This window comes from Belonocnema kinseyi, chromosome 3 (assembly GCF_010883055.1).
Source record: "Belonocnema kinseyi isolate 2016_QV_RU_SX_M_011 chromosome 3, B_treatae_v1, whole genome shotgun sequence".
In the NCBI taxonomy this organism is placed as follows: Eukaryota; Metazoa; Arthropoda; class Insecta; order Hymenoptera; family Cynipidae; genus Belonocnema; species Belonocnema kinseyi.
The window spans coordinates 144,409,779-144,426,182 of record NC_046659.1 but is presented as its reverse complement, the minus strand read 5'-3'; the positions used below and the strand labels follow the sequence as shown (position 1 = coordinate 144,426,182).

General features: G+C 26.6%; 1 protein-coding gene across 1 annotated transcript in view; it reads left to right on the top strand.

Moving 5' to 3' along the window:
• The first annotated feature begins 854 nt into the window (after window positions 1-854).
• LOC117169095 (LIM domain only protein 3-like) overlaps window positions 855-16,404 on the top strand; it is an 86,645-nt gene continuing 71,095 nt past the window's right edge. Inside the window, exon 1 of the mRNA XM_033355223.1 lies at window positions 855-1,194. The gene's annotated coding sequence lies outside the window, so the exon portion shown is untranslated. The remainder of the gene's footprint in view (window positions 1,195-16,404) is intronic.

Below are 16,404 nucleotides of genomic sequence, written 5' to 3'. Positions count from 1 at the left end.
ACCAGTGCCTGACTCTAGTGAAAAAATATGAGAAAATTTCTAAAATCAATAATAAATTGTTTAAACAATTTATGTTAACCATATAAAACAGACTTATGGGCGTGATATTTAAAAAGCAATATTTTCTTCGTATTGCATGGCTAATAGCGAAATGTTGAGTTTCAGCTCGATTAAGCTAATATTGACGATTTCGAATTAAAATTTCCTAAATTTCCTAATATCCATAAAAATTCGAGAAAAAAAATTCCAATGCATTTTTGGACCACCCCAGTATAAACCAGATTGCAGGAGAAATTAACCCCTCGCTGCAAACGTTCCCTACAATAATTCCTGGGACGATTAACTAAATAAATTTGGTTTCCATCCCCTTTGACCTTCATCATTTCCATACAAACGAAAAACTGTTTCAACCGAACCTAATTTCTCATTATGCCATATAATAATCCCCTTAAAATTCTGAGCTAATAAGCCTATTAAAATCAACGTCAAGATCGACTTTTCAGAAGCAGCAGCTGGACGTGGATCTATACGCGTTTGCTATTTTCATAACGCAGATAATCGGTTTTCCGTTTCTCCTCAGTGTTTCCATCAACCCTCGCCCCTCGCGCCGTTTAAATTGCGTAACTGCACTCTCGATCGGGGGATGAATTGCGCGGCAGAATGGAGGGGATTTCATCTCCAAATGGTGGGGAATCAAAAACCCCTTAAGGGGTGAGCGTCACTCAAGTGGGGCGGACGCGCTACACGGGAGGGGATAGGAGGGTTGCAGTCGGTGGTGGGGGTGGGTTTATCATTCTGGTGGCGTGCCGCGGCCGCACGCGACAGTTTACTACCGACCGTTGAAGCGGCTGGTTCAAGAGCTCCAGGGCTCGTCTGCGCGTGCTGACTCTTTGGAAATATTTTCAAGTCTGAACAAAAAAGTTATAAAGAAAGTATAGTTCGAAAACATCGGTCTCGTTCATTACAGAAGTGTTTTTTTTTAGATATTTATTCTAAAAAACTGATATCCTAAATTTGCGGTATTTTGGTGATTGGTTTGAGTTCTGTTACTTTGTGTTCTGTTGATTTGTGTTGTTGTTGTTTTTGGTTGTTTTTTGTGAAGTGCGGGTTGATTACGTTGTCTGGAGGAGACCTAACCAGATTTCAAAATTGCTCCTAACGCCAAAGGGTCACGTGATTCGACAACTTCACCAGGTAACTACCACCACGTGGGAAAGTTGATTTTCAAAATATTGTTGTCAGGAAATTTGAGAAATCCTTAGGATTTCTCAGTTCTTTTTAGTGCTTCTTTTATAGTTTGAATGTGATAAAATAGATCGAGTTATCCAAGTGAAAAGTGGATGTCAGTTTTTAAGTGCTCTTATCGTGTTATTTTTTAATCTAAAATAAAGTAAAAATTAAAAAAAGAAAACTAAAATAAATAAATTTTCTATCATGATGTTGATCATTTGATTCAATTGATAATGAAAACATCAAGACAAAAGTTAAAATACTGAATCAAGTGTTAAAAATAGAATTAAAAATGAGCAATAATAATCAGTCGGATAAGTGCGGTTTGACAAAAAATTAATTTAATACTCTCTTGAAGTCGTTAAGGAAACGAAAATGGATTAATTCCACTTTGAGTCAGTCACTAATTATTCATGTTCTAATTATATAAATGTACAATTTTAACAACGAATAAATTATATACAATTATTTGATAAATTATAGCTATATTTTCAATTTAAAAAATTTGAAAAGTTTCTAAAATTGTATATTGCCTAATGAATCTCTAATCGGAAATTAGAATTTGATTAACAATTAATTTAATTGATAGACGTTGAAACCAAGATGAAAACTTTTATTTAGCTAATTCAATTTGGGTAATCTAATTGATGAGATTCCAAAAATACAAAAACAGCAATTTTGCCAATTTTTTCAAAAAAATGAATTTATCACGCTTTTTCTTACTCAAATGTACTTTTTACATATTTCATGAGACAGCTGTAGTAATCTTAAAGCTTTTATGATTCTTTTATTTTACATTTATATTACTTGTCATATCTTTGAAAAATGAAGTGCTCTTATAAAATTATCAAAGTTTTCATTCATAAAAGTAGATACACAAATTTTCGCTGATAAGATTTAAGCTTTAAGGAATAATATCACCATTTCGAGGAAGAATTGCACTCTTTTTTTGCTAAAATCATGTAAGATTATACGAGGTCCATAAAAGTAAAAATCATAAAAAAATTTAAGTATACAGTTACCTACAGTTTCCTGATAGTTCACATTTTTCATTTTTGTTCTAAAATTGAATATAATATTAATTTTCACTTTCTTTTGATACCGAGAATTCTATCAACTTTTTTTAAAAATCGATTAATTAATTGTTTTATTTATCAGGTAAAAATCGTTCCATTTGTAATGTTACGCAATTTTTAAATAATATAGACATTTATAGTGGTACAGAAAATTAGTGTTTTATAGTGTATATTATAGAAAATAATAGAAAAGCAAGGACAATATTTGTTATAATTTATGAAAATAAATATCGTAAAATCAGATTAAATTGTTCACACTTTCAAATTTAGTTTTTAATTTTGACAATTGTTATTTAAAAAACCTATAATTTGTCTAAAATGGTGAATCTTATTTTAAAACGATTTTTTTTTAATAACTTATTTCTTGTGAAAAATGGTACGATAACCTAAAACTGTTACAAATTGTGAATCTACTCCGAAATCGAATGAGTTTTTAAGTGAAGAATGTCAATTTTAGAGAAAAACCATTCAAATAGAGTAACGAAAAATTATTTAGAATTGTAAATTTTCTTCGAAATTTAATTATTTTTTATATCTATGGATTATCTAAATTTTTTTTAAAAATTGTAATTTTTGTTACTAAACATAAGAATGTCAGATAAAAAGCACTAATAGAATCCCAAAATTATTTAAAAACGATATTATAGCCTAAAATTGATAACAAATTGTTGATCTTATTTCAAATATAATGCTCTAAAATAGAGTTTTTTTTATTTCTGACCAATAACACTCTGACAGTTAGAAAGTGTGCCAGATGGTAACTTCTATTATTTAAACAAAAGTAGTTGGATGTCAATGAGAAGATTTTTGTTTAAAATCACCAATTTCCGGTACAAAAAACCGCTGACATAACCAAAAAACGAAACTTCAAAAATGTATCTTTGAAATCTAAGCATTCTTTATTAAAAATACAAATATTCAGTTAAACAGACCTAAAATTATATTTCATTTTGTGATTTTTATTTAAAATCTATTAACAAATTTCACAAATAAAAAGTCCCTTTTCACTGCGACATGAAATTTTTCGTCCTTATACTATTTTCAGTGTGAAAGAATTTCTGAATCAGCCAAATTCGTTTAAGATCATTTATGGACATTCTTAAATTTCGTTTGAAAATATGATCTTCTTACAGGTTCAAAATTCATAAAAATTTACAAACCTGAAGCGCTCAGTTATATTGTTTAGATTATTGCAAAAGTTTAAAATTTTTAATGTTTTCCAAATTCAGTAATTAAAAAATATTAAATCTTTTTATTCATTATTATATATTTAAATTATGTTATATATTCAAATTAAATTTGTTTTAATCCAAAAGACGATAAAAATTATTATAATTTCATATTTATCAATCCGAAATTATAATGAAAGTATATATACAAATTTTATATTGGATTCCTGGAAGAATTGTTCAATGTTTTCCCTAGAAACTTCTGAAAACTATTGCAAATTGAACGATTTATTTTTTTGGTATTGAAAATTAAACTTTTTGGATGACAATTCATCTTTTTGGTATGAAAATGTAATCTTTTATTTCTAAAAATGCAACTGTTTGGTTAAAAATGAACCTGTTTTATTATCATGTTCAGGAATTTAGTTAAACTATTTTATTTATTCAGAAAAATGTATCCAACCAAAAAATTAGCATAAACCCTAATTAATTTTGAAAGTCCTGGAGATTTTTGATCCGTTGATTATTATTATGGAATATATAATTTACAATTAAAACTATAGTTTCGAAATATTAATAAAAAATGGCGCCATGTGATTTTTATTAATTGGATAATTGATAATTTGCCTTTAGAAATAGAAGCCAACTAAATTTGTATCAAACAAGTATTAGAACGTCTTGCATATTAAAGAGATTACCTATCTCGTCTATCGCGCTAATTACGACTGACATTCAAGACCAGCCACGTATAGTAAGGTTTCCGTCATCGATACGGATTCCTTATAAGTTGCCGGTATACCGTCTCGTTAAGACATTTCTGCATTGCGTTAGACTAGGGGTTGAAAACTTTGCAAATTGCAAATCTCATTTGACCTTAATCAGATATTGGAATTTCGTGCTTTGAAGTTACCTCGCAATTCAAATTTAACGAACATAATTAGCTCTCTGGAAAAGGAACATAGTCTCATTAAACTTTTACGCCCGAAGTCACGTTATTAATTAAAAATCATGCTGTTGAAGCTGAATTAGCATACGGCTTCAAATTATAAAAAAGAAAAGCAAATATTATAAAAACGGTTTACAAAGTGTATCGATATTTATGTTATACTTCTGTGCTCTTTTAATATAAACTTTCTACTTTGGGGTCATTTATAAGTTATGTAACACATTTTTTGCCAGTATTAGAAAATATTACTATATTATAGAATTTTTAAAAATATTTTCAAATGTTTTTAGCTATGTTATCATTTTTATTGTTCCTAATTAAAGAATTTCAATTGCGTATTCAAAATATTCTGAATGCAACTATGTTGTTGAGAATTTGTTTAATTTTTCAATGGAATATTTGTTTTGTAACTGAAAATTGAACTATTTTATTTTTGGTTAAATATTCATTTTGTACAGTTAAAACTTCAATTAGTGGGTAAGAAATTGATGTATGTTATTGATATTTCGTTTTTTTTTAAATTCGTATTATTGGTTTAAAAATAAGCTTTTTGATTGGAAATTCAACAGGTTGGTTGAATGAACTATTTTTTTTAACATTAATTTTTGATTATTAAAGATTCACTTTTAGTAGAACTTTCTACTTCAATTAAAAAACTGATCTTTTCCGGTTGAAAATTCATCCAAAATTTATATCAAATAAAAAAATCAACACTGTCAATTTTATGGTACGAAATTAAAAAATTTCTAATTGCATATTTACACTATGATAAACGAAATTATTTTGTTGAAAATAGGTTTAATTTTGGGTAGAAATGTAATATCTACAATATGATCATGGTTAAAAAATAAGCACTTTGGTTGAAAATTTCTATTTTAAATTAAAAATTGATGTTTTCCTGTTAAAAATTAATTCTTTCGGTTGAAAATTCATCTTATGGGTAAAACTTCTACTTCCTAGTTGAAAAATAATCTGTTTTGGTTGGGGTTTGGATTATTTTGTTAAAATTCCTACTTTCTTGTAGAATTCAACTGTTTTTTTATTTTAAAATTAAATCCTTTTTGGTTTAAATAAAAAATTAAAGTGAATTTTTGTTGTTGAAAATTGGACTCTTTTGTAGAAAATGCGTCTTTTTGACAGGTAAATCAAAAATTTTATTAAAGAATTAACATTTTTCTGAAAATTAACATTTTTGATTAAAAATTCAATTATTCTGTTCACAAATGAAACTATCCGGTTGAAAATTAAAGTATTTATTTGAAAACTCGTCTTTCTTGGTTAAACATAAAATTTTTTGTTGAAAATTTATACTTTTATTTGAAAATTGAACTACGTTTGTGCAAAATCACACTGTTTGTTTAAAAATTAAACTATTTATAATTAATTAATTGATCTTTTTAGTTAAGGATTCAACTGTTTTGTTAAAAATGTTTTGTTGAAAATTCATATTTTTGGTTAATAATTTTTTTTGCTATGAGAAGTTTAAAAAGTTAATCAAAATTAAAATTAAGTTAAGAATTCAACTTGTTGGTAGAAACATTGTTTATTTTGTTTAAAATCCGTCCATTTGGATTGAAAAGTAATCTTTAATATTAAAAATTCATAATTCAACCATTTTGTAGAAAAGTAGTCGTCTTTTTAGTTTGAAAATTCGACAATTTGGAAAAAATTAGACTATTTCGTCAAAAATTAACAATTTTGATAGTAAATTTATATTTTTTGTTAAAATTTAAATCATTTATTTAAAAATTGGTTTAAAATTAGTCTTTTTTAAATTAACATATTTTTTCAAATTAAAATAATTTAGTTTGGAAAATAAACTTTTAGGTTAAAATCAAATATAAATTAGAGAATTTAACTCTTCTTTTGGAAAGCCGTTTTTTCAGAAATGAGTTTTATCTGCAAAAGTAGCTATAAAAATTTGATTGAAATTTTTTCTTTATATCTTGGAAATTGAACTGTTTGATAGAAAATTAATTTACTTTGTTTTAAGTGCGTCGATTAGGGTGAAAAAGTAATCTTATTTGTTGAAACATCCTAATTTTTTTAGGATTCATCTATTTTGCTAAAAAATCATCTTTTTGAGTTGACCTAAACTGATTGACATTTTTTTTCAACTACTGCTTCAAACTGAAAATTTCGTAATTCCACTATTGGTTGAAAATTGATCATTTTTAGTTAAAGACTCAACTATTTAGCTGAAAATGTATATATTTTCTTAAAAATTCGTTCTTTTTTTAGTGAAAAATTAATATTTTTTAGTTGACAATATAACTATTTCGTTCAAAATTTATCTTTCCTTATTAAAAATTAACTTTCTTTTAACAAATTTTTCATTCCTAGTTTAAAAGTCAACTGTTTTCTAATACATTCCACATTTTAACTTAAAAACTTAACTATGTTTTTGGATATTCGTCTATTCGTGTAGCAAATTAATCGTATTTGTAGAAAATTCTCATTTTGGAAGAAGATTAATCTGCTTGATACAAAAGTAATCTTTTTAGGTTATCTTGTTGAAAATTTGATTAGTTTGTTGAAAGTAATCTTTCCTGTTCTGAAAATTCATCTCTCTTTTCTTTCTTTTTTGTGGAAAATTCCACTTTCTTATAAAAAAATGCATCTGTTTGCTTAAAAATTAAACCAGTTGTTTTAGATAGTGACGCATAATTTGGACACTCCCTGAACTGACCCTAAGATATCCATTAAATTGGGCTTTTAACTACTATCACGAAAATAATTTGCCTGATTGATCATATAGTGATATAATAAATGATACAAATGAGTGATTGAATGTGAAGCCCTTGATATAAATTATAATGGATGAGAGAGCGCACATTCGACCGTTTGGATTTCAATAATTGGCACTAGTTTCAGCGCTCACTGTGCTCGTTAGCCGCGCAGCTAAAGAGAATGGCTCAATTATTTCGTTTGAAGTTCGAGAAGGGTTAAGATAGCTATAGATTTTGCCCTCGCGGCTGTACTTCGCGCGAGTACAAATAAATTGAGAACGGGGCAAACGTTTATTTTGCTCGACAAATTGGTGCGGCTAATTAGCCCCAGCTAAAAGCGGAAGTATGACGTTATACCGCACTCGAGAGAGGCAATTGGTGGGAAGACCGAGAGAGAAAGAGAGCGAGTCATCACTACAATTTCCTCCCGTGTCTAACACGCTTTCTTTTACATCTTGTTTCCAACAGACGGAAATGAGACTGAGTTCGTTTAATCTAATCGAAATTACTGAAATTCCCCTTCAAATGACGTATTCAATGCTACGTTAGGTTTAATTTAGCTTTAATTAAAAACAGTAAATGCCGGTTGATCGAGTTGATCTCGAAATTGGATCAAAATGATAGGGTGACCAGACGGTTTGATCGAAAAATCAGAATGCTATCCCCCTTCTCACTCCTTTTAATATCTGATTTCCCCCACTGATAATGCAATTTAAATTAGGGCGAGGTATTTGCAAAAATGGTTACTGCGAAATTCACAGAGATACATTTTCATTTAATAATATTAATTCTCTACCAAAAAAGTGCATTTTTAACAAACCTGTTAAAAATTAATTTTCTACAAAATATTTCAATTTTGAAAAAAAAAAAAAATTTTCAACCAAAAAGTTGAATTTTTTATTAAGAAGATTAATACTCGGCGAGAAAACACAAATTTTCAACAGAATAGTTCAACTCCTGGCCAAAGAAATCAATTTTCATCTATAATGGTGAATCTTGAATAAAGAAAATGAATCTTAAACCAAATGGTTGGATTTTTGGCTACAATTGAAATTAAATAAATCTATAAAAACCCTTTTGAAAACAAAACAAAATTCATTTTTAGATATAAATTATAGCTTTTTTGTAAATTAGTTTTTTAACAGTTGATTAAACTATTCTAGTTGAAAATTTCTCATTTTAGTTTAAAACTCTTCGGTCATAAGTCCAATTATTCTTGGTTGAAATTTATTTCCTGTTTGTTAAAAACTCACATTCTTGTTTAAAAATTTGCACTAATCGGTCGAAAATTCAAATATTGTAAAAAATTCAACTGCTTATTTGAAAATTAACTTTTTTGTTCATATCTTTCATATCTGTCATATCTTTCTGGGTGAAAATTCAACAGTTTTATAGACAATTTACATTGAAAATTCAGCCATTTTTTTTATTTTCTTTCTGCCTTAACTGGAAAATCTTTTCTGGTTGAAAATGCAACTATTTTGATGAAAATTCGTCTTTTTTGTTTAAAAATTTATCTCTTCAGGTAAAATTTTCATCTTGTTGATTAAAAATGTAACTGTTTAGTTGAAAATAACTCTCCTTTTGTTCAAAACTGAACTTTTTAGTAGAGAATTAATTTTTTTTAACTGAAAATATAACTATTGCATGTTTGTTTGAAAATGTATTTTTTTTAGCCGATAATTTAACTACTTTGCTTGAAAATTCAGCTATTACTTTTCTTATTTTATTATTTTGGGTTATAATTTATCTTTCTTGGTTCATCATTTAATTATTTTGTTCGACATTTAATAATTTTTATAAAAATGATTCTTTTTGGTTAAAAAATCGCCTTTTTGTTTTTAAATCCGCCTTTATGGGTTAATAATGCATCTTTTTCACGAAAATTCGTCTTTTTAGTTCAGAAATTTCATTTGTTTGATTAAAAATGTAATTTTTAGTAGAAAATAATTCTTCTTTTTTTAAAAACTGAACTATTTTTCAAACTAAAAATTTAACTATTGCATGATTGGTTGAAAATGTATATTTTTTATTTGAAAATTTAACTATTTTTTGAAAATTCAGCTACTTGCTACAAATTATTTTTTCAACTGAAATTTAACTATTTAATTTTTATTTGAAAACATACATTTAGTCAAAAATTTATTTTTTTTTGCTTGGAAAATTAATGTATGTTATTGGTAATTGTTGTCTTTAGTAGAAAATAAATGTTATTGGTCCAAAATGTATTTTTTTCAATTAAAATTAAACTACTTGGTTGAAAGCTGAAAAACTTTGTTAAAAATTTAATCTTTTCGTTGATGGTTCTTTATTTTAGTTCCAAATTTATCTATGTGGTTAAAAATTAATCTATTTTATCTTTTTTAGTTAAAAATTCAGCGGGTTGGTTCAAAATTGAAGTGCTCTGTTATAAATTAATTTTTTTTTGTTGAAAATGTAAGTATTTTGGTTCGATGCTTATTCTTTTTGGTTAAAATGTCTACTACTATATTTTTGGTAGAATAATTTTAGTATTTAGTTGAAAATCTTATTTTTTGGTAAAAAATTTTATCAGTTTTTTAGAATGTCATTCTTTTTGGTTGAAATATCAACCGGTTTGTTCAAAATTTGTCTTTTTTGATTAAAAATTGAACTAATTTCTTATATAAAATAAAACTAAAATTTAGGTTAAAATTAACTTTTTGTCAAAACTTCATATTTGCGGGTTAGCAGTACAACTGTCGTTTCAATAACTCATCTATTTGGGTTCAAAATTTAATAATTTGATTCAAAATTTTTTTCCTCTTGATTGAGAAATCTTTCTGCCAGAACTATTCAGCTATTTCCATAACCACAACGTGACAACAAAAATTTAGAATTTTTCACCCTCTTTGAAATAATTTTTTTTTAAAATTCCTTGTTCTAGAAATACATAAAATGGATGAAATTAATCTTAAAATTTTAAAAATTTATTAATTATAGAACTATATATTGTTGAACAGTCATATGTTTTGGCCGAAAATTCAACTCTGTTGTTGAAAGCTCGGCTTGTTTGAAAAAAATTAATCAGTTATAGTACAAAAGTAATTTTTGTTGTAAAAATAAATAAAGAAATTTGAAAACTTTTAATGTTAATCTAAAATGCGTCACATTAAGAGCCGCTCTCCTATTCACTATAATCAATTAAAAAATTTTTAATCTTTTTTCAAAAAGTATTTTTTATTTAATTAATTTAATAAAATTTTCCTTGTGCTGAAAATATGAATGTTTAGAATTGAAGAATATTGTATGAGAATGGAATGATGTTTAATGTTGACGATAACGCACTCTAGATAAATGTTTTGTTTTCATCACGAGTACTGATGAACTGACGGAGTAACCACATATATATGCGGCTTTCCAATCGTTCTGAAGATAATTTCACTCTGATAAGAAGCCACTTTACCCGATCGAAATATCAAATATAATCCTCTTAAGTTAGAACGCATCTCGATATCTCACGACTGACCATCGCCCGACCCCAAGTTAACTCGGTCGACCTCTTCCAAACGTTGCTTTTACGACGATTGAAACTTTCAAGTTCCTTGGGCACTCCGCCAGGTGGCAGTTACGTAGTTTTATGTAACTTTTAAAAATACAATAATGACTTTCAAAAGTAGATTAGATTAGATTAATTTTTTACTCCATGTATACCATTTGCGAGCTGGATTATTATTAGAAGCGTTCGCTTTCGCCTGAACATTTGGTCAGGGAAGTGGAAAACTGCAGAAAACCAAGACTCCTGAGCACATCTGGTTACCGACAGACGGGATCCGATGTTGGCATTTAAAAATATCGAGTAGGTCAACGATTTTTCTATACTCTCTAACATAGGGGGGGGGGGGGGGGGGGGGGGGGGGGCGTAATCAAGATAATTTCCTGCGTAAAATATGTATAGCGAAATAATGAATTAAAAGTTCATTTTAGGTCGAAATTTAACTATTTAAACTTTTTTTTTTTAATTGAACTATTTCATTTTTTGTACAAAATTCATAGTTTTTTTTTCAAAAATCAACTGCTGGGTTGAAAAATTATGAAATTTTCTGAAAATTCGTCTTTTTTTAGAAATTTCGTTTGGTGGAAAACGATTTTTTAATACAAATTGACTGTTTTAAATTTACAATTCAACTCCTTTTTGAATGAAATATCAATTATTACATTTTTCGTTAAAAATTTATCTTTTTGGTTAGAAATTCAACTCTTTAGTTGATTGTTGAATCTCAAAAAAAAAATTTTTTTAATGAAGATTGATTATTTTAGTTGAAAAAGTCTTTTTAAATTAGTTGTTTTAACTGCACATTTGGCCGTTGCTGTAAAAATTCAATTTTTCCCCAATGTATGATTTTTTTATATTTTTATTTTTGGAAAAATTGTTCTTTAGGTTGTACAATTTATTTTTTGTACCGATAATATATTTTTTTTCTTTGCGTAGAATGTAAATTTTTCATTTTATTGTTGAATATTTATCTTTTTAAGAAGAAACTATTCATGTATTTTGTTCAATGTTCGTCTTTTAGTTGTAAAATTCATTAAAATTCGTTGAAAATGTATACTATTTCTTTAAAGATTCAACTATTTTGTAGAAGACTCAACTTTTTTGTACAATATTTGCTTTTCTAAAATTAAAATGATTGTTTTTAAATTAAAATTTAACTGTTCCACTTTTGTGGGAAAAATGATCTTTTTAGACTCAACATTCAACTATTTTTTTGAAAAATCTTTTTTTTTTGCAAGAAAATTAATCTTCTTGGTTCAAAATTCAAATATTTGATGAAGAATGTATGCATTTTATTGAAAATTCTTCTTATTTAGTAGAAAATTATTTGTTTTTTGTTAAAAATCCAAATTTTTTTATTAACATAAATTAGTTAAAAATTCATATTTTGGGATGAAAATTCAACGGAATTGTAGAAAACTCGGCTTTTTGGCCGGAAAATTATTAAATTTGAGACACAATTCATGTTTGACAGAGAAATCATTTTTTTGTTGGAAATTAATTTTTGTTACAAAATTAATTTGTTTGTAAAAAAACTCGGCTTGTTGACTGAAAAATTGAACAATTTAGTAAAAATCTCAACTGTTTGTATAAAATTCAGCTGTTTTATACAAAATTCGTTTTTTTCATTGAAAATTAATTTTTTGTTACATAAATTAAATTATTCCACTTTTGATTAAACATTTATCTTTTCTAGTTTAAAAATGCAACCATTTGATTAAAAGTTTATGTAATTTGTTCAAACATTATTCCTTTTTGGTAGAAAATTCATCTTCTTGATTAAAAAATAAACTATTCGGTTAAAAATTAATTTATTTTGTTGAAATTTTGACTTTTTTTGTAGAAAATTAATTTTTTTGGTTAAAATTTCATCTGTTTTGTTGAAAACTAAACTTCTTTTGGTTAACAGTAAAAATATTTTTCAGTTGAAATATAAATTATTACTTTTTTCATCTTTCATAATTGAAAATTTATCTACTTTGTTGCAAATTACAATTTTTCTTGAATTATGCAAGAATTGGAAGTTAGAATACAAAATTGGAACAAATTTTCAAGGTATCTTATTTGTAGGAAAATAATCAGAGAAATCAAATGAATATATATTTTGAAGAATTTTTAAAGATAATTCATCATTAGTTATGTTATATACTTGAAGAAATATTTTTCTCAGTGGAAAAAATGTATTTAAACTATTTCAAGTTTTTTTTTGCTGCAAATTTACCGAAAATGACATTTAAAATGAGCATAAGAACATTAGAAATATTAAAGTAATTTTTATAATACTTAGAATGTTAGAAATCATTACAATTTAAACTATTTTTGCAATATCTTTTTAAAAAATTGACAAAAACACTTTATTCTGGAATCATTTTATTACACATTTCAATAGTTTTTCATCTATTTAGGGAAAACCCGTTCTAATTCAGAATTTATTAGATTAAAAATCCAAATTAATTAAATATAGAAAAATATTGTCCACCCATTAAGTGGGGGTATTTAAAAAAAATAATTTTCTTTTGAATACAAAATATAATTTTTGACGGTTTCTGGGTAGTGTTGAATGTCTTGAAGATAAAAATAAAGAGCTTTATTTTCCTGGATTGAGTTCGTAAGTAATTAAATTATTTATGGGCAAGAAAAAATGACAAATTAATCACAAGAAAACCAGGAAATGCTAAAAAAATTTAAATTATCTTTTATGTAGATCTGCTGGTTTCAATAAGCCTATCCAATAAGGATAAAAGCCTCTAAAAATAAAATTGTAAAAGTAAAATGGATTTTAAAAGTTCAATACACGTTTTATTCTTCAAAAAAAAAAGTATCGGTATTGAAATTTGTCGCAAAATATGCAGTTTAATTTGAAATTAGATTAGGAGGTAAAGGTTTCCTACTCTGAATACAAAACTAAAAAAGCACTAGTAAGAATTTTTATTTATTTTTTTATTAATTTGATTTTGAATTTTCAATAGCTCAGAAAGGTTGAAAAAATGTTGTATTAATTCTAGCGAGATATAAAAAGAATCTTTATTTGATTTTAATGGCAGCCGAAGAATTTTCCATTGGGATCTAGGGAACGGAGTGCACATCAGATCTTGAGAGAGGTTTCTTTTTCAACTCAATCGGCCTTTTCGTCGAGTGTAGAGTATTGGCGAGGAGAATATCTTTCGATTATCAAGACCACCCGTACCTACCGTCTTAGAAGGCCAGCCCTATTGTCTTCTTGGCTCTTTCAATTAATGTTTTGATTGATTTTACCCCGGCGTTTATCCCATTCCAGTGTGCGCCCTCCTCTAGACGCTGTGAGGAAACGAAGCACTTTCTCCAAATGGCAAAATGTTGCTTCCACCTTTGTTCCTCTTAGATGCTTTGTTTTAAACTACAAAGATATTGTGATATAGAAATCTTGGCTCGATACGTTATTGAAGGGGAAGTGAGATCTTAAAATAGAAATTTAAAACGTAATTAACGAAAAAGAAGTTACGTATATCCCACCGCTGCTACCTTTTTTAAAAGAAATGGTCCAGAGTTGCCGTAGGTCAGGGAAATTCTGGAAATAAGGGTAAAGTCAGGGATTTTTAAAAAATTGTCACAATTCAGGGAATTTAATTTAAAAACACAATTAAGTATATTTCAATAATAATCCGAGCTCTCATACAGTCACTTTTGAAATTAAAAATTTCAATGTATGGTCATTTTTTTTCAATAAATTAACGCACAAGTTAACCGCTATTGATTTCAGGTTCGTGAATTGTTTAAAAATATTTCAGTGCATTTGAAAGGATTTAATGAAATTTTTAATAGCTTTCAATCAATTGAAAAGATTCCAACGCTTTAAAAAGAGTTTATGGTATTTTTTCAAAAGTTTGTAGCATTTTCAAAAGTCCTTAAAAGTTTCAAGGAATTTAAAAAGATTCAAAAGATTTAAAATACTTTAATATATTTGAAAAGAATTCAAGGCAGCTTAAAGACATTGAAAATTTGTCTAGGAATTTCTAGGGATTTTAATTATTTTTAGGGGTGTAAACAAATTTTTATTCTGTTTAAAGACACGACTAGATTTTTTAGAATTTCGCGGTATTTTTAAATATTTTAATGGATTTCAAAAAATGTATTTATATTTAGTGAGATATTTCGTACATTTAGAAACATTTAAAGAAATTTTCATAGATTTGAAAGATTTAAAATATTTTTTGGAATTAATTTATATATCCCCCTGAATTCTTATCAAGAGCCTAGTTCCTAAGAAAAAATTTAGAAAAGGAATTTTTCTCGAAAGCGGATGAAAAAATAAAAGTAAAAAAGGTTAGTGAGACTAATAAAAAATTCAAGATTCTCTGACCAAAAATAAGATGACAATTTTTTCTAAGATATTTTATTCAGTCTAAAAAAAAATTGAAATAAAATTTCCGTTTATTGTTTGGCCAGATTTTTTCCAACTTTTTTCGCGAATTGTCTCATTGGTTTTCAAAAGATATATTTTGAAAACTAAAATAGGTTAAGCTATTTTTGATAAAAAAACTGCTCTTTCCATTTATTTTCTCCCCTGCTAATTGAATTTTTAAAGAAGTTATAGAGGGGGGGGGGGGGGAAGGAATAAAAAAAGTATTTTTTCTCGAAAAATTCTTAAACGATTCAAAATTAATAAAATACATATGTTGAGTAAACTAATGAGACCATTTTCGTGGAAAATGGAAAAAAAGTTTAAAAAAAAAAGATGAGATAGGATTTTCAAATTTGTTGTCGTAACATGAAATCCCACGTAGCTTAATTTGAAAAAAAGTTAAAGTAGAAAACATAAAGATATTTAAAAAAATGTGAGATATCGCTCTCAAATATAACCTCAAAGAAATTGAACAATTAACAAAAATTATCCTTATTTTAGTAAGAAATTATTATATTTTTTAATTACACTGACCATTGTAACATTCTGTTAAGTCATTCTGCTCATTTACATGGATTTGTCTAAATTGACTCAATTCTACTCATTTGAATGAATAAAAAAAAAGATTATGGTTTAATTTATACTCAAGTCTAAATTTTATCTAAAATTTCTAGACATTTTATCAATTTTTTTAGAGTTTTTATATATTTGTATAAACTCGTTTAAAACTAACTCAATTCAATTAATTCTTTCCTATTTTTTTCAATTCTGTTGCATTTTTGAATTTATCATGAATTTTTATGAGCCCATTCGTTTATTCTTATTTACTGTAAATTTCTATAAATTCACTCAAATTTTACTGAAATTAAAGGATTTTTTTGTAATGTTTTGAATTGATTTCAATTCTTTTTAACTTAACTGTAGTTGTTTTAAAGTCAAATGAACCAAATTTTATTAAATTCAAAAAATCATCAGCATTAATTATCTTATGCACATTATTTACGTATACAATTTTAGGGTTTAAAAAAGTCATTTTTTCAAGTAAGTTTGACGGTAACACCGCTGAGAATAAAAAATAAAAAATTCATCAATTCGAACTTGAAATTGTTGTAAACCATTTATCAAAGATTCTATAATAATACTGTTACAAATTCGAATTTTGTTCTTAAAATATTAATAGCTAGGAAAATGAAAAATGAGTGAGGGAAAAACGAGCGTAATAATCAGGAAAAATTCCGGGATTTTTGAAAATGAAGTTCAGTAGACGTAGAAATGATTATAGACGCGAAAACAGGATACTTAAACGATTAGTTAAAGAAAGTAAAGATACAATTAGAGCAGAAGAAGAGATAAAAATAC